This window comes from Pongo pygmaeus, chromosome 13 (assembly GCF_028885625.2).
Source record: "Pongo pygmaeus isolate AG05252 chromosome 13, NHGRI_mPonPyg2-v2.0_pri, whole genome shotgun sequence".
Lineage (NCBI taxonomy): Eukaryota > Metazoa > Chordata > Mammalia > Primates > Hominidae > Pongo > Pongo pygmaeus.
Window position 1 is genome coordinate 105204505 of NC_072386.2, and position 19195 is coordinate 105223699.

Genomic DNA, 19195 nt, shown 5'->3' on the forward strand with positions numbered 1-19195 from the left:
ATATAGTTTGGCTGTGTCCCTACCCAAATCTCATCTGGATTTGTAATCCAAATTGTAATCCTCACGTTGGGGGAGGGACCTGGTGGGAGGTCATTTACTCATGGGGGTGGTTTCCCCCGTGCTGTTCTCCTGATAGCGAGTGAGTTCTCACGAGATCTGATGGTTTTATACGTGGCAGTTGCTCCTGCTCTCTTTTCTTTCACCTGCTGCCACGTAAGATGAGCCTGCTTCCCCTTCTGCCATGATTGTACGTTTCCTGAGGCCTCCCAAGTCATGCAGAACTGTGAGTCAATTAAACCTCTTTTCTTTATAAATTACCTGGTCTTGAGTATTTCTTTATAGCAGTGTAAAAACAGACTAATATGGATAGCAACACAGGTATTTCCAAATTAATGTATTTTATATAATATGCTCTGGCAAACACATATCAGGTACTGACTACTTATAAGTTGGTGCTTGATTATTTCACCCATAGCACTAAATGTGTATATATTCAAATTGGAGAAAATACTTAAAATCTTTGCATAAAGAAACTGCCTTCTGTTTGGGGTGGTTTACCATTCAAGCATATATGGTGTGATTACTTTCTTCTCCTTGGGTCTAGGAGGGGAGATGGGCCAACAGGCTTCTGTATTAATTTCTGATTCAGGTAGGGAATAATGAAATCTTGACCTGATGCACTGGGCTGAGACAAGTGGGTGGATTTTTACTCTGGTGATTTCACAGTGCATAAATTCTGGGGTCCAAGTACCTGGGTGGGACGCTTGCCTTCCTAACTTAATGCATGACCTTGGCTATAGCCATTAACCCCTCTAATTCTCAGTTTCCTTAACTTCAAAATAGAAATAATAATAGAGTTGGTGTGAGGAGTAAATTAGACCAGCCATGGAAAGCTGTAAATGTAGTGCCTGCTAGAGAGGCAGCACTCGATAAATTTTGCTTGTTATTATCTGGTGTTGAGAGTGAAGGATTAGCTTTCACACCTGTGGATGTGAAATTAGGGAATTCAATTTAGGTTTTCAAAAGTTTTATTTTGTTTATTTTTATTTTTAATTAATTAATTAATTTTTTTGAGACAGTCTCACTCAGTCGCCCAGGCTGGAGTGCAGTAACTCTATCCCCGCTCACTGCAAGCTCCGCCTCCTGGGTTAATGCCATTCTCCTGCGTCAGCCTCCCTAGTAGCTGGGAATACAGGCGCCCGCCATCACGCCCAGCTAATTTCTTTTTTTTTTTTTTGTATTTTTTTAGTAGAGACGGGGTTTCACCGTGTTAGCCAGGACGGTCGCGATCTCCTGCCTCAGCCTCCCGAGTAGCTGGGATTAGAGGCGCCCGCCATCACGCCCAGCTAATTTGTTTCTTTCTTTTTTTTTTTGTATTTTTTTAGTAGAGACGGGGTTTCACCGTGTTAGTCAGGATGGTTGCGATCTCCTGACCTCATGATCCGCCCGCCTCGGCCTCCCAAAGTGCTGGGATTACAGGCGTGAGCCATCGCGCCCAGCCTTATTTTTTAATAAAGTCTCGGTCTGTTGCCGAGGCTAGAGTGCAGTGACATGAAGTCGGCTCACTGCAGTCTCGACCTCTTGGGCTCAAGCCATCCTCCCACCTCAGCCTCCCGAGTAGCTGGAACCACAGGCACACACCACCACGCCAGGCTAATTTTTAAATTTTGTAGAGAGGGGGGTCTTGCCATGTTGCCTAGTCTAGCCTCAAACTCCTGTGCTCAAGCAATCTTCCCACCTCTGCCTCCCAAAGTGGTGGGATTACAGGCTGAGCCACTGTGTCTGGCCCAAAACTTTATTTTGAAATAATTACAAATTCACAGAAAGTTACAGAAGTAACTTTGTAACTTTCTCTCTTCAGAGAGAAACAAAGAGGTAACTTTGTAACTTTCTCTCTGCAGACAGTTCCCATGAACCCATCCCCCAGCCTCCTCCAATGTTGACATCTTGCCTTACTATATTACAGGATCAAAATCGGAAATTAACATTGGCCCAATCTACAGAGCTTATTCAAAGTTCAGTCGTTATTCAAGTACTCATTTGTGTGTGTATGTGTATAGTTGCAAGAAATTTTATTACATGTGTAGCTTCGTGTAACTACCACCACAATCAAGATACTTAACTGTGCCATCACCACAAGATTCCTTTCTGCTTCCTCTTTATAGCCACATCCACTCCCTCTCCCCAACACCTCTAACCCCTGGAAACCACTAACGTGTTCTACATTCTATAATTGTCATTTCATGAATATTACATAAATGGACGCATGCAGTATATATGTATCTTTTTGAGGTTGGCTTTTCTTAGCACAACTTCCTTGTTCCTCATATACATGAGGAACATGTATCAATAGTTAGCTCCTTTTTGTTGCTGAGTAGTAATCCATAGCAATGCAGGTACCAAAGATTTTTTGACCATTTGCCCATTGAAAGATATTTGGATGGTTTGCAGTTTTTGGCTATTACAAATAAAGCTACTGAGAACATTTATGTACTAGTTTCTGGTGAAAATGTTTTCATTTCTGTATGATAAGTGCCCAATTTACTATGCAATTGCTGGACTGTATGGTCAATCCATTTTTAGTTTTAAAAGAAACTGCCATATTATTTTCCAGAGTGACTGTACCATTTTACATTTCCATGAACAATATATGAGTAATCACATTTCTCTGACTCCTCTCCAGGGGTTTTTTTTTTTCACTATTTTTTACTTTTGTCATTCTTATATCTTGAGCCCAGGAGGTTGAGCCTGCATTGAGCCATGATCGTACCACTGCACTCCAGTGTGGGTGACAGAGCAAGACCTGGTCTCAAAAAAAAAAAAAAAAAAAAAAAAATTTCACTGTATGGATATATCACATTTTGTTTATTCATTCATCTGTTGACAAATGTTTAGATTGTTTTCACATTTTGGCTCTATGAATAATGCTGCTATGAATATTTGTGTGCAAGTTTTTGTGTGGACGGATATTTTTATTTCTCTTGACTATATACCTAGAAGTGAAATTGCTAAGTCATATGATAATTCTATGTTTAACATCTTGAGGAATTGCCAAACTTTTTCCAAAGGTGCTGCACCATTCTGCAATGCTGCCAGCAATGTGTGAAGGTTCCAGTCTTTTCACATCCTTGATGACACTTTATACTGTCTGTCTTTTAAATTTCAGCCTAGTGTTTTAAGTGCTATCTCATTGTGGTTTTGATTTGTATTTTCTTAATGACTAATGATGTTGAGCATGGTTTTATGTATGTATTGGCCATTTTCATATCCTGTTAAGAGAAATGTTTATTCAAATCCTTTGCCCTTTAAGAAATTGAGTTATTTGTCTTTCTAGTGTTGAGTTTTAAGAGTTTTAAAAATATATTCCGTATACTAGACCTTTGTCAGATCTATGGATTGCAAATATGTCTTGCATTTTGTGGGTTGTCTTTTCATTTGCTTAATAGTTATAGTGTGCTTTGAAGCAAAAAATTTTAAATTTTGATGTTAGATTTATCTTTTCTTTTTCTTTTGATGCTTGTGCTTTTGGTGTTACATCTAACAAACCAATTGTCTAACCCAAGGTCATAAAGATTTATTTACTCCTGTCTTCTTTTTTTTTGAGATGGAGTCTCACTTTGTTGCCCAGGCTGGAGTGCAGTGGCGTAATCTTGGCTCACTGCAACCTCCACCTTCTGGGTTCAAGCGATTCTTCCACCTTAGCCTCCCAAGTAGCTGGGATTACAGGTGCACACCACCACGCCTGCCTAATTTTATGTGTTTTTATTAGAGACAAGGTTTCACCATGTTGGTCAGGCTCTTCTTGAACTCCCGACCTCAGGTTATCTACCTGCCTTGGCCTCCCAAAGTGCTGGGATTACAGGCGTGAGCCACCACACCTGGCCTAATTTACTCGTATGTCTTATTCTAAGAGTTGTATAGCTTTAGCTCTTACATGTAGGTGTATCATCCATTTTGAGTTAATTTTTGTATATTGTGTGAGGTGGGATCCAACTTCATTGTTTTGCGTGGAGCTAACTAGTTGTCCCAGAACCATTTGTTGAAAAGACAATTCTTTCCCCCATTAAATGGTCATTGTACTCTTGTTGAGAATCAACTGATCATAAATGTAAGAATTTAAAATTAGTTCTGAGCATGTTGCATTTGGCTCTAAAGGATACTCAAATGGAGGTTTCCAGAAAGATCAAAGGAGATATTCAGTGTGATAGATTGAACTGTTGTCCCCAATTCTTTATCCCTGCCTGTGGTTATACCTTTGCCATGGCCTCATCGTGGACAGTATGTGTTTCCACGCTTTTGATTTTGGATTTGACTAAGTAACTTGCTTTGGCCAATGTCTTGTGGGTAGAAGAATAGTATTAGAGTTCTGAGCTTATGCCTTAAAGTTCCCCTATGCTGCCAAATATGATCTTGCTCTTCTGCCAGTGTCAAGAAAAAGTATGCCCCCACTAACATATTAGTCCCTGGAGGACAATGAGAAACATAGATCAGTCATTCCAGGCAAGCACCCAGCTAGGCCCAGCATTGACCCCCATGCTACTCACAGATAAGAAAGTGATGAAAACAGACTGTTGTCACTGAATTTTTGGGTGGTTTGTTACACAGAGTGGTTAAGTGAGATACAGGGCACAAGATCTCTTTGTATCTACAAAGTACTGTCCATATGAGAGGGAGGACAGATCATTCACTCCCTTTTCTTCTTTTTTAAAAAACTTTTATTTTAGGTTCACGGGTACATGTACAGGTTTGTTATATAGGTAAACTCATGTCTCGGGGGTTTGGTGGACAGACTATTTCACCACGCAGGTGCTAAGCATAGTACCTGATAGGTATTTTTTCTGATCCTTTCCCTCTCCCCACCCTCCACTCTTAAGTAGGCCCCAGTGTCTATTCTTCTCTTCCTTATGTTCATGTATACTCATTATTTAGCTCCCACTTATAAGTGAGAGCATGCAGTATCTGGTTTTCTGTTGCTGCATTCATTTGTTAAGGATAATGATCTCCAGCTCCATCCATGTTCCTGCAAAGGACATGATCATATTCTTTTTTATGGTTGCATGGTATTTCATCATGTATATGTATCACATTTTCTTTATCCAGGCTACCACTGATGGACATTTAGATTGACTCACGTTTTTGCTATTGCAAATAGTGCTGCAATGAACATAGATGTGCATGTGTCTTTATGATAGAATGATTTATGTTCCTTTGGGTATATACCCAGTGATGGGATTGCTGGGTTGAATGGTAGTTCTGTTTTTAGTTCTTTGAGGAATCACCACACTTTTCCATGACGGTTGAACGAATTTATTTCATTCCACCTCTGTTTGTGAACAAGAGCTCTAATCAATCAGAGATCTTGGGACATTTGCTAGGTGAAGGCATTAGTGAAATATTTTCCTGCAGTGTGGGGCCCAGTCTTCTGATGAGAAGTGGGGAAATTTAAGGCCAAACATGGGCATGACATTCTATAGCACTGGTTCACATCATGAAGGAATGACTCCCTTTTTAGTCCTTTCAATTACCTAAATTTAGCTGGATGCTACCCACTCAGTAATGCCTCCAAACAGTTGCTGACCTCCCTCACAATAAAAAGAGAACAGCAGGCAGGCTCTGAGTCTTTGGCAGGTGATGGCATCAGGCTAGAATTTAAGCTCATTGTTTTGTTTTTGTTATGTTTCTTTTTGTGTTGATCTTTTCTATTTATGGTAGTGATATGTACCTTAGTTTTAATGTAGAAGAATAATATGGTTTAAAGAAAAATATTAAGGAAATAAGAGTAGAGGTAATAGAGTCACAGTGATGTGTGAATAAATGGGGTTTGGAAAACACTCTTTTCAGGTACATCATTGTGTTAGGGTTCTCCAAAAAAAAAAACAGAACCAGTAGGATCCTGCTTTCCTCTCTCTTTCTCTCTGTCTCCGTATCTCTCTTGGTGTCTCTCTCTCTTGGTGTCTCTCTCTCTCAGTGTCTCTCTCTCTCGGTGTCTCTCTCTCTCGGTGTCTCTCTCAGTGTCTGTCTGTCTCTGTCTCTGTCTCTCTGTCTCTGTCTCTGTGTGTCTCTGTCTCTGTCTGTCTCTCTCTGTCTCTCTCTCTCTCTGTTTCTCTGTCTCTCTGTCTGTCTGTCTCTCTCTGTCTGTCTCCTTCCCTCTCCCTCCCTATCCCTCCCCGTCCCTCCCCCTCCCTCCCTCTTCAGTCTCTCTCTCTCGACCTCTCTCTCTTTCTCTCTCCATCTGTATGTATGTCTTATCATCTACAAGCTGGAAAGCCAATGGTGTACAATCCAGCATGAGTCCGAAGGCCTGAGGGACTGTAAGTGCTGAAGGCAGGTGAAGGTGGATGTCCAAGTTAAGGCAGTCAGGCAGGGAGAAGTTGACTCCTCCCTTCCTCTGCCTTTTTGTTCTGTTCAGGCCTCCAACAGATTGGATGCTGCCCACCCCCATGGAGGAGGGCAAACCAGTTTACTTAGTCCACTTATTCAAAGGCTGATCTGTTCCAGATATACCCAGAAATAATGTTTAACCAGATAGCTGAACATTTCATGATCCTGTCAAGTTGACTTATACAATTAACTATCACAGCCATTGTATCCATGACCTATATAATAAATGTTATGGTTTTTTGTTTCCCTCCTAAGAAGCTGTGGGAGGGCATCATTGTGGATGTAAACTCGTCACTTGTCCATGGTTTTTGAGCTGGAAATTTGGTTTATTCTTTCAAACTACTTCAGATTCTTGATTTCCAAGAATCCTAGCCCCTAAGCTCTCTTCAAAGTCCCGAGGTGATTGTCACAAACAAAACCCTTCTGCGGCTCTTACATAATTGATACTTATAAACCTTTTGGAAAAAAAAATCATCCTCTGTAATGTAATTTCCCATTCTAAAAATAGGCTTGACTTTTGGATTTCTGCTTAATAAAAATATATTTTTCGATTACACTGGAGACAGAGAAAAAATTTCCAGTATCAGTTTGAGGCTTGTGAGAAAATGGAGAGAAGACAAGTTTCACTGCTCTTGTTGAAGGCTTTGTATTAAAATTTTGCCACAGTGGCTGAGTTTTGAGTGTGGTGGGGCTGGGGAGGAAGGAAGAGTGAACATTGTCACCAGTCATTTAAGATGTCATTTATTACTCAGATCTGACCCCAAATGCAAAGGCTGCAGCAGGGAGATGAAGCTGGCATCGCTGTACACGTTTGTGGTTAAGGAATGCGTCTCTGAAATTCTATGGTTTCTCTGAGTAATCACTGAATCATCTCTTTATTACAGTGAAACTTCACAGTGCCATTATTTGCTGTGGAGCGAAGCTAGAGAGCATTACTCTGAGCCTTCTTGGGCAGCATTGGAAAGGGCTTAGGTTCCGAAGAGGTGGTGCCTGTCCCTTTCCAAGGCTCTCTCCCCAACTAGATGGCCCATGGAACAGTGTTACAGTGCAGGTCGTCTCTCAGGAGCACCTCGTGGGCATTCCTCTTGGTGCTGTGTTTTGTGCTTCCCTTTTGGAAGAGGAGGAGGAAGGAGCCACCGCAGTGTAGGGCAGCATGTAATTCAGAGTCAATATGGCTTCCCTTTCCTTCCACACATGCTTTCTTCTTGTCACCAAGTCATCTGGAATGTCCATGGCCAAACATACTACCCACCCCTAGTTGGATTCAGACTTCTGCCTTTCCCATGCAGGGCAAATCACTTTCCTTCTCTGAGTCTCATTTGCTCATCTTTAAAACGGCACCCACAATTCCCACCTTGCTCAGGGCAAAAAGAGCTGGCATGTATGAAGTTACATTTTGAACTGCACGGTGTGCTGTATCTTGGAAAGACTTCTGTGCCTTCCCCGATGACACACTGTGCTGCCTTTCGATAGCCACCCACCTCTCTATGCTTTTGTGCTCATGAAGCTCAAAAGCTTCTTCATGATGATTCTATACTGAGCCTTATAACTGATTTCAAGACAGTGTGCTAATTTTCAGAGATATGGAAGAGATTTTTTTTTCTTTTGTTTGTTTTGAGACGGTATTGCTCAGTTGCCTAGGCTGAAGTGCAGTGGCACTAGTACGGCTCACTGCAGTCTCTTCTTCCCTGGCTCAAGTGGTCCTCCCACCTCAGCCTCCTGGGTAGCTGGAACTAAAGGCATGCACCATCACACTCAGCTAATTTTTTCTATTTTTTGTAGAGACAGAGTCTCACTATGGTGCCTAGGCTGGTCTCTAACTCTGGGACTCAAGCAATTCTCCCACCTCAGCCTCCCAAAGTGCTGGGATTACAGGCTTGAGCCGCTGCGCCTGGCCAGAGGAGATTATTTCTTAAGATTATTCTGATGAAACCCTAAAAAGTGAAATCAACATTCTCAGAAACCAATAAAATAAGACAAATCTTCTGGCTTTGGCAGGGATGTGGGAAACTTACAGGAAAAATTATGGGTTTGCCAATGAAAATCATCTAGACACTGTGGGTTAAGGAATCTGTGGGACCACCTTGCCCAAATATATGCAGGAATCATTTTATTGATTGATTGATTCATTTTTGAGCCTGAGTCTCCTGTCACCCAGACTGGAGCTCAATGAAGTGATCTTGGCTCACTGCAACCTCCACCCTTGGGGTTCAAGCGATTCCACTGCCTCAGCCTCCCGACTAGCTGGGATTACAGGTGCCTGCTACCACGCCCGACTACTTTTTGTGTTTTTAGTAGAGACAGGGTTTCACTATGTTGGTCAGGCTGGTCTCAAACTCCTGACCTCATGTGATCTGCCCAGTTCAGCCTCCCAAAGTGCTGGGATTACAGGCGTGAGCCACTGTGCCTGACTGGCAGGAATCATTTTAAGGAGAGTAAGCATAATAGTAACATTTGTGATGTTAACTATGTGTAAGACACTGTGCCAAGTGCTTTGCTGTGGAGACAATTATCTAAGATGAAATCCCAGCTCACCATATGTTAACGGTATGACCTTGGGTGACATATGTGGCTTCTGTGAGCTTCCGTGTCCATGCCTGTAAGTGGCATCGTAATGCCTAATGGCTTTTTGAGGTTTCATTGAAACATTGAACTCAAAGTTTTAGGCACAGAGTAAACACTCAATACCTAATGTTGCTGTTTTTTTGTTATAATTCATGCATTTCTTGCAAAATTCAGGACAGTCATGAATTTTGTGGCAGATAGAGCATTCTGAGGGCCCTGGGCTTCAGTGGTATTTTGAATTTTTTTTTTTCCTCAAGGGGAGAGATAAGTACTCTTGAGGTTTAGAGTAAAAGTAAGAGGATTCTTGAGTTGTAAATTACATAAGTCTGATTTATCAAATACAAAGTGGGAAGTTTCTTTCATTGCAGAACCATAAAGCTTTATAGGACTTCTAGAAAGCTGTAATTAGACTCTGAGTAAAGGTTTCTTTCCTCTTTATAAAGTACACATATGGGCTATGTAATTTGATGGTGGCAAATTAAAACATAGTTTTCTCTATTCCTACTCCAAACAGGACCATATAAATGTTGCCTGGCTGGATTTTGACTATCTGACCACTCCCTTTCCATATCTTTTTGGGTCTCTGCTTCCTTAGATGGAGTCCCAGGCAGGAGTTGAGCAACATAATTGGATCTTTGTTCTCTGACCTCTACTGGGTGCCTGAGGGTTATAGCTAGAGGCCTTAATGGACTAGATGCCTGCACCAGACAGCTGCTTCTATGTAACTTGAAAAGCAGCAAGAGCGAGCGCAGGCAGATCTTTTTCCAACACAAGTTTCTGCTAGGTGTTGGCCTTTTTGTTCACTAAATAGCTTCAGACTGAAGGGGCAATGTCACATAGGTGTGTAAATAGGTACAACTTTGCTAGCATCTGATGGAAGGCCAACCCCTTCAAAATCTTCACTTTGATTTCTAGCAAGGAAAGAGCCAGGAGGAGCTTAAGAGCCCATGCAGACTAACTCTCCCTTGCTCCCACTGTATAGATACGAACACTGAGGTCCCCCAGAAGGAAACATTTTGCCCACGGTCACAAGTTGAGTCCCTGGGTGAGCTGCGATATGGACCTAGGTCTGTTTGATCCCAAACCTGTCTGCACTTGCAGCAAGACTTCTAATTGTTTCCCAGTTTCCTTTCTCCACTTCTCCCTTAATAATAGAACTTGCAACTTGTGGCTGGAAATATAACTGTCTGGAATAAAGACCATTATTTTCCAATCATCTCTGCAGTGGAGGCAGCTGTGAGACTGAGTTCTTGCCAATGACAAATAACTGATAGCATCCTATGTGACTTCTGGAAACATTCTTTTGTCCTTGCTCTTTCCTGCTAGCTGGAATGTAGAGGTGATTTATTGCCACAATAATGCTCAGTAATAAATACAAAACCTCAGTGGCTTATGGCAATGCCCGTTTCTTGCTCTTGTGCCCGGGATGGCCTGCCAGTTCTGCTGAAATTGGTTGGGGTTGGTCATACATCAGGGGAGTTGGCTGGCTACTGGATGGTCTATAATGGGCATGGCTGGGACAACTGGGTGACTTGACCCTGGTTCATGTCTCTCATCTTCCAGCAGGCTGGCTTATGCCCATGGAAGACGCTACAAGGGATAAGAAGGAACATGCTAGTAATTTTTCTTACCTCTGCTTGTGTCATGTTCTCTGATTTTCTGCTGGCTTAAACAAGACACATGGCTAGGGCCCAGAGACAGAGTAGGAGGACACCTCACTTTTATACCTATGTCATGGGTGTAGGGTAGAAGGAAAGTTGGGGCCTTAATGGATCCAGTGTATTGTTGATGGATGACTGAATGAATGGAGGGATGGATGGAAAGGCAGCAAAAAAAGGCAGACAGGGGAGCAAGTTCTCTTGACCGTGTCCAATACAAGGGGAAAGTAAGCACTAGAGAGCAGTTTCCCATGGCTCTACTGTTCCCTGAAACCCTCCTGGCTTGGAGACTGCCCATGGCACACGGGGTGCTTGGAGCTTGTGGGGTGTTTATTTCATGACTTGCTTCTCTGTTGGGGAACCTTTGCTTCTGAGTGAGTCATTGCGAAAGGCTTCTTAAGCTTCACTTTCAGGTTGGGAAGAGTCTATTTTGGAGATAAGAAGCCTTTTCGGAGGTCCTGAGATTGTAACATGAAAACAGTTGTGCTGTGGCCTGAGAACTGAGCTGAGAAGCAAGGGACGTGTGTTTCAGTCCCACCTCTGCCAACTCAGGAAAAAAACAAAAGCAAACCAAGAACAAAACACATCAGAAGTAGGAATCTCTCTTGGGCAATTTCTAAGTACTATAGAACTTGTCAGCAAGAGAGAAGGCTAAGGAAAAAGTTATTTTTTTTTTGTTTTTTTTTTTGAGACAAAGTCTTGCTCTGTCACCCAGTCTGGAGTGCAGTGGCATGAGCTTGGCTCGCTGCAACCTCTGCCTCCCAGGCTCAAGCCATCCTCCTGCCTCAGCCTCCCGAGTAGCTGGGATTACAGGCACCCACCACCATGCCTGGCTAATTTTTTTTTTTGTATTTTTAATAGAGACGGGGTTTTACCATGTTGATCAGGCTGGTCTCGAACTCCTGACCTCAAGTGATCCACCCACCTCAGCCTCCCAAAGTGCTGGGATTACAGGTGTTAGCCACCGTGCTCAGCCAGAAAAAGTCTTAAGAATACAATTTTTTTTTTTTTTTTTGAGACAGAGTCTTGCTCTGTTGCCCAGGCTCTGGAGTGCAGTGGCAGGATCTCAGCTCACTGCATTTTAACCCAGGCTTCATGGTTCTTTGAGCTTCTGATAATATATTTTTTAAATAAGATACAAATTTTAAAGGAGATAAAACTAAGTTTGATAATTGAGTTTTCCTTTTTTTTTTTTCAATTCAAGAGCAGGTACTGTTTATTAACTGACTAGATTAGAAAAATAATCATGGTAGACATCTTCATTTATTCTAAGAAGGCTGTTGATCTGGTCCTCCCTGTTGTCAGCATTTCCAGCTTCTACAAAATGGGTGGTCTTTTTCTTCATTCCACCTTCTGGAGAGGATGGTTTAGAGGGCCACAGGAAGTTATTTGCTTATTTGAAGCATTTTCCAACAGTATAGATCTCATGAATCAGATTCTCCGTGCAGATAATACCATATTTACCAAGAGATTGAGCAATCAAAGTGTTATCTGTCAAAGCAATTCGCTTCTTATTGATTTTGCTGTAACCACGCTTACAGATTAGTTCATTTACTGACTTCAGATTTGGGTACCCACATGCAATATATGGTTCTACAATCCTCAGCATGTTAATTGAAGATTTGTTGAGCTTCACAAAGTTTCCATTGAAGATCTTATTTATTTATTTATTTATTTATTTAGAGATGGAGTCTCGCTCTGTGGCCCAGGCTGGAGTGCAGTGGTGCAGTCTCGGCTCACTGCAAGCTCCTCTTCCCGGGTTCACGCCATTCTCCTGCCTCAGCCTCCTGAGTAGTTGGGATTAGGATTACAGGTGTGTACCACCACACCTGGCTAAATTTGGTATTTTTAGTAGAGACAGTGTTTTGCCATGTTGGTGAGGCTGGTCTTGAACTCCTGACCTCAGATGATCCACCCATGTCAGCCTCCCAAAGTGTTGGGATTATAGGTGTGAGCCACTGTGCCTGGCAGGGTCTACATTTTTATCAGTTCTGGAAGAGCCAGGATTTTGCCCTTATTAGGCTTGCCATTTCACCCGGTAGAAGGTGGAGAACTAAATCCCAGGAGCTTTGGGGGTCTCTTCCTGCTCTGACTTTGGGTGGTTTTGCAAGGTTCACTCCCAGAGAAAGGGAAAGGTCCCATTATCACCTGGCGGTGTGAATCGGAAAAAAACAACAGCAAAAAACAACTCCCACCATCCCCCAACTTTTACTATCTCTGGGGCCTCTTCTGAATCTCTCTGCAGAGAGAGATCAGGGATGCCCCGAAATTGAGATTGTGGTCGAGGACTGAGACCCAAGTTGTTCACAACATGGTTATATAATGGATGCTTAGTCATATCAGGACTCAGAAGATGTGAAGGGCCCCACCCTGCAAGCTGTTTGAAGGTCATGATGGCTTCGCAGTGATGGGAAACAAGGCCAGTGTCTCTGTTTGTGGGTTCCCTACACCAAGGGTATAATTCACTGGGGCTCTTCCCACCGTGGCCTGGCCATCTCTTCACCCACCCACCCACCACCTGACTCCTGGAGAATGGGGGGAATCTTTTATACTTAATTTTTTTTTTTTGTCTTCTCCTCTTTTTCTGTGTTTTCTTTAAATTTGTTATAAGGGGGCAGCTTGGCATAGGAAATGTGGTAGTGGCCTGAGGCCTTGGGGCTGAAAGAGCCCGGGGTCTGAAATCATCAGAATTGTCTCCAGATGAATTGAATCTGAGATGGAAAGCAGCATATGACTCATCGTGGGTAAGAAGCTGCAGTCTTTTTTGTATGATTGTAACCCCTGGTCAAGTGAAAGCAGAATGACCGCTGTCATTTCTTTGGCGTCACACAGCTACTCAAGAGGGAGAGAAAATGATGTCTGTGAAGCACCTGCTATGGGACAGGCATTCTATCTAAACCTGTCCCATTTAAACCTGACAATGCACAGTGAGGGAGGTGTGAGTACCACCCCTGTTTTGTAGATGTGGCTCAAGGAAGGTAAAGAACACATCTTAGGGGAGAGGTCTCTGGTAGTCATTCTCCCTAGACCAGAGAGAATGAATAGTCTCTTGGCACCCTCCATTTTTCAGCCCCTCTGCCTTAAAAAGTGTGTGCTATAGAAGGGGAGGTGTCATGTCCACTCTGCTGTGTGTCTTTAGGAAAATCCCCTTTCCTCTCTGGTCTATTTCTGCTTCTGTAAAATAAAGTCTTTGGTATGAGGTCTTTTTGTGCTCAAGGATTCTATATTTCATGCCTACTTCTTACTGCTCACTTTCATTTTCCCTAGCTCCAGAATAGGCCATATCACTTCCTGGAAAGTTCTGTCCATTCCCCTGCTCCATGGACAACTGAGAGTGAGGACATAAGGTGATTGGGATAAGATCTTGATATTGTAGGAAAAATGGTGAATGACTTTGAAATGGACCGAAAAGATGACTGGGTGTCTTCATCAGAAAACTAGGTGTTTCTATGGGACCTCTGAGCCTTTCGTTGCCTTTGAACTGTTTCAGAACTGTAAGTTGTAGATGACTGAGAGTGATGCAAATGGTTCTTGTCCGTAGATATGCAAATACATTTTCTGGTGGTAATACAATTGTCTTACCACATCTCCTGTGGAATAAACCAGTTTTTCATCTTTATTCATTTCAGTATTTCTTGCTTGTGTATATGTGGTTCTTGGAATTATCCTTGCAACTAGATGTGATGTCCTACTAGTTCTCTCAAAAATTAATGAGCTAAATCATTGATATGCAATTCTTTGATATTTCAGTGAGTGTTATGATTATGTGCTCTTCCAGCAATTATCCTTTAATGGTGTATAGGTAAGTATAATCCAATTCTGTTTGGCATTGGTGGTGGGTAAAGGGTGATGGTGGGGTATATTAACATAAACCTTCCTATATATTTCAGCCTGGAGGCTGCTTTTCTGGCCCAAACCGTTTTTCATGACACACTCCCTCCGGGCAGGCTTCCTATGGCTTCTGCTTCTCCTGTGCGCTACCATCGCTCTGGGATCCCGGGCTTCTCTCTCTGCATTTCCTGGAGGGGAATCCATTCTCCCCAGCTCCCTACTTCTAAGCTACCCTAGAAGCTTTGCTAGCCTACTACCTACATCTGTGTTCAGATTTGACTTATCATCATTTGGGGGGAATAAATACCTACCATGGGGCAGTGATAAGGGTTCAGCTATGTTGCACGTGTCTGAGGTTACCGACCTGCAGTCATTCCAGGTACTAACAGGTACCTGTGCCTACTCCATCTTCATTTATGAGAGTGGGACTCTCCCAACACCTGGCAAGGTGGTGGAATCCTCTACTACTTGGAAATGAAATATGGGCCTAAAGAGCCCAGATTTCCACTGCCCATGGGATAACACTCAAGTTAATCAATCCCATTTTATTTGTATCACAAAGGACAGTTACAATCAGCTAACATGCGGTTAGGAGAATATCCCAAACCAAAAGGAAGGGGTAGAACAGAGTCCTCCCTCACTCAGATCCTCTCTTTGACCAAGGTCACAAACTTCTACAACAGCCAACGCTGGGGGAAGCTGGCCATCTAGAGTCAAAGTGAAGAGTATAGCTAGAGGCGAACATCCAACCAGTGCAGGATGTTAGGTGTCTCTACTTTTCAGAGCAGGTGGTGAGACTTGCTGAGGCCTTCAGTGTTGCCTGGAATGATATTCTCTAGAAATTTCCTCACTAGTGCTTTACTATTTACACAATATACTTCCATCCATTCTGAGTTGAGCCTACAATGACTCCTTGAGCTAGGCAGGAAAAACTTGATTATCCTCCACCTTACACATGAGGGATGTGAACTTCAGAGAGAAGTGACTTGCCCAAGGTGGGTGTGGCAGGGAAAGGACCGGAGCCAGGACATGACAGACCTGGCACAACTCATTCTACTCTTCACTTTGACTCTAGACAGCCAGCTTCCCCCAACCTTGGGTGTTACAAAAGTTTGTGACTTTGGTCAAAAAGAGGATCTGAGTGAGAGAAGAGAACTCTGTTCTACCCCTTCCTTTCTGTTTGGGATAGTCTCCTAACCCATTGTTAGCTGATAGTAACTATCCTTTGTGATGCAAATAAAATAGGATTGATTGACTTGAATGTTATCTCATGGGCAGTGGAAGCCCTGGGGATCTCCTAGTCTCTCTCTCTCTCTGGTAGTGACAGAGGCAGGAGGGCAGGGTCCCTGGTGAGGGCTCTACCCTCAAGCCTGGACCTATGGTCCTAAATGAGAACAGGTATTCCTATTTTTGTGCCTGAATGTTGCCTTTCCAAGACCAGTCTGGCCCACTCCACCCCCTATCCTATGCCCATAAGAACCTCAAATCCCAGGCTCCATGAGCAGCAGAGCAGCAGAGTGGTGCGGCAGAGGAGAGAAGAAGCATCTGAACATGGTGAGGAGTTTGGCTATGGACAGTCAGAGAGGAGTTCATCCCGGGACAGCTGAACTTCAGGGGAAGATTATTTTCCCACTGCGTCCCCTTTCCAGCTCCCTATCCCACTGAAAGCCACCCCTGTCACTCAATAAAAACTCTGCATTCATCACCTTTCAAACCGTTCGTGTGACCTGATTCTTCCTGAACACTGGACAACAATTTGGGACCCACTGGGTGTGGGACCCCAAAAGGCTGTCACACTGGCCCTTTGCCCTTGTTGGCAGAGGGCAGCTGCTCTATATGATGAGGCAAAAGGGCCACTGAGCTGGTAACATGCCCTCTGGGGCTCAGGGGTTGCAGGAACCCCATCCTGGACGGCAGAGCTAAAAGAGCATTGTAATATGCTTGGATGCAGCTGTGAGTAGTTCCAGCTCTTGCTGGAAAGAATGGCTGGGGGTTCCAGCCTTTGTTTGCTCTGGTTCCTGCACCCATCCGCTCATGTGTTCCCTCCTGTAAGGGATGGAGCATGGTAGCCGAGTAAACGAGTCACTCCTTCATGAGGGGTCCCATGAAGGGGTCAAGGGAATAGTCCCATTTCAGTAGGATCTGCTAGAATACATATAACTGCAGGTAAATGTATTGATTTACAGTGACTTAAAAATTAGGCATTTATTTCTCTTATATAACAAGGAATCTGAAGACATATGGCTCAACACTGAGTAGAGATTCTAGGAATCTCTCACTTTAGCTGTCTAATAAGGTCATCACTAGCCACAGGTGGCTATTTAAATTGAGATGAATTAAAATTAAAGAAAAATGAAAAAGGATCCAGTTTCTCCATCCCACTAGCAACATTACAAGTGGCCAGTGGCTACTGTGCTGGGTCAGTGCAAATGTAGAACATTTCCATCATGGGGGGAAGTTCTGGTGAGTGTCAGCAAGACGGCTCCTGCTGGAGGTGTAGTTCTGTTCAAAGAAGAAAGAAGCTGATGCGGTTAGCCATGTTTGTTCCTTTTCATTAAAAAAGAAACACTATTTTAGAATTCCTACAAGACTTCTGTCAGTACCTTATCAACCAGAACCATGTCAAGTGGCCCTTCTGATCTGCAAGGAAAACTGGGAAAATGAGAATCTTGAATAGGGCTGGCAATTTTGAGACACTAAGAGAATTGGGGTGTGGATAGCCAGAAGGAAGAGAGAAGGATATTGGGCAGGAGACGCTGCACTGGGAGAGGTTTATATTTTCCTGGTCGCCCCTGAGATCCCCCTCTCTGCTTTGTTCAGCACATGGACTATTCCTATAGGTTCTGATCTATTCCACCTCATTTTCCCCAACAAGCTGTCTTCGAATTCCTCAAAAAACAACAAAAAAAGCAAAACTAAAAATGCTCACCAAAGGTTTTTGTGTGCAGTGCCCTTTATTAGAGGTTTGGGGGACATAAAGGAGGCTTAGATCATGTTAACAGAAATCCCTTCATGCTAACATCAGACATTCCTGATCTTCACATTCTGTCTGTACCACTCTGTCATGTGGCTGTTTCTCGTCTCACTCTCTACTTACCTATTATTAGGATCTTCACCCATCAGGCCTCCTGTTTTCCCTGTTTTTATTAAGTAGTTTAGGCTGATAGCACAGATCATGTGGCGTGGGGCCTCCCTTTGCATGCCCAAAGACTCTGCAAAGCCATGGGCACTCTTCTTCAATGCCTCCCCACCTCCCACTACTTTCACTGGTGCCAGAGAACCTGGGAAAGACTCTGAAATGTCAGTCTATTCCTTTCTGTGTCCCTACCAGCTCCGCCAGACAACAGGGCACCACACAGATTTATCTTCCTTCTGATACAAACAACATCATCTTTGAAAGGCAGCAATTACAGCTAGTTTTTATTTTAAATAACATGTTTTTTCTTCTTGCATTTATGAACATTGCACTGTGAACATTGAAAAAGCAGTTAATCAAGCATATTGGTTAAGAGCCAGAGGTTAGCAGATTTTTTAAAAAATGAAATACAATAAAGAAGTCTTAATCCTGGAGGCAGAGTGGCCCAGGAGTCAGATCTGAAAAATGCCTGTCTTAATCACTGGGTGACCTTGGGCAAGCATACTTAACCTCTTTGGATCTTGGTTTCTCCTTCTGTGTGGTGAGAGGGTTGGGTGAAGCCGGGATCCACCAATCATGGTCTTCAGGCCAAATTCTGCCCCAGGCCTGTTTGTGTATGCCCTTGAGTTAAGAGCGGTTTTTTTTTTTTTTTGTAAAGAGCATAATAAAAATAGAAGAATATTCGGCAGAAACTGGATGTGACCCACCAAACCTAATATATTTATAATTTGGCCCTTTAGAGAAAAATTTGGCCCATGCCTGGATTAGGTGTTCTCTGAGGGTTTTTCCAACTGTCAGAGTCTACAAGTCTAGGGCCCTGGTAGCCTAGACAATTCAAGGTGTGCTGTTCAAGTTCAGGGCCTTATGGGGCTCATGAGAGTGAAAATCATGGGAGCAGTTTCCCGCATCTCTGGGGTCTCTCCGTTCCCGTATCTAACGGGAAACCAGAAGAAGCATGACTAACTAGGGACTCGGGCTGGAAGCTGTGAGATGGTAACTTTATGGTAAACCTGCTGATATGGTCTGTGGAAAGAGATTTCCCACAGCAGCTGAGCAGCGGGCGCCCACGTCAGAGCCTGGAAACTGTGGTGCAGAACGTCTGGTTTTCCGGTCACAGAGGGACCTGCTCCTCCAAAGCCGACAGAACAAGCTTTGTGGGAAGCTGATGGGTGCCTGTCTGTGGTCAGGTGCTGGTGGCTCCGACGGCAGTCAGCTGGGCAGCACTGGCACCAGGCCCTGGCTCACATGGGGGTGGGGAAACTGAGTCACATTTGCTCCTCCATAAGAGTACTGAGTCTGGAATTTCACCCTGTGTAGGGGGCTTTGTATGGGATTTGGCATCCTTGGCTTTTGCTCTGTTCCTCTGGTGATTCTGGGGCTTCTCCTTGGGGCCTGCGAGGCCAGCCTTTTACTGCAGGCCTTGGAAGGCACTGAGTCTTCCCTTCTAGTCATCCCCAGTGTGACCTAGGCCAAGTCACTTCATTTCTCCAAGACATGATTTTCTCAACAGTCAAGTGGTGCTAATGAGTCCTATCTATAGACATCTGGTTGGGTTATTGGGAAAGCAAAAGAGGGTACTATATGGAAAACCAGATACAAACAGAAAAGAACAGAAAGCCTCAAG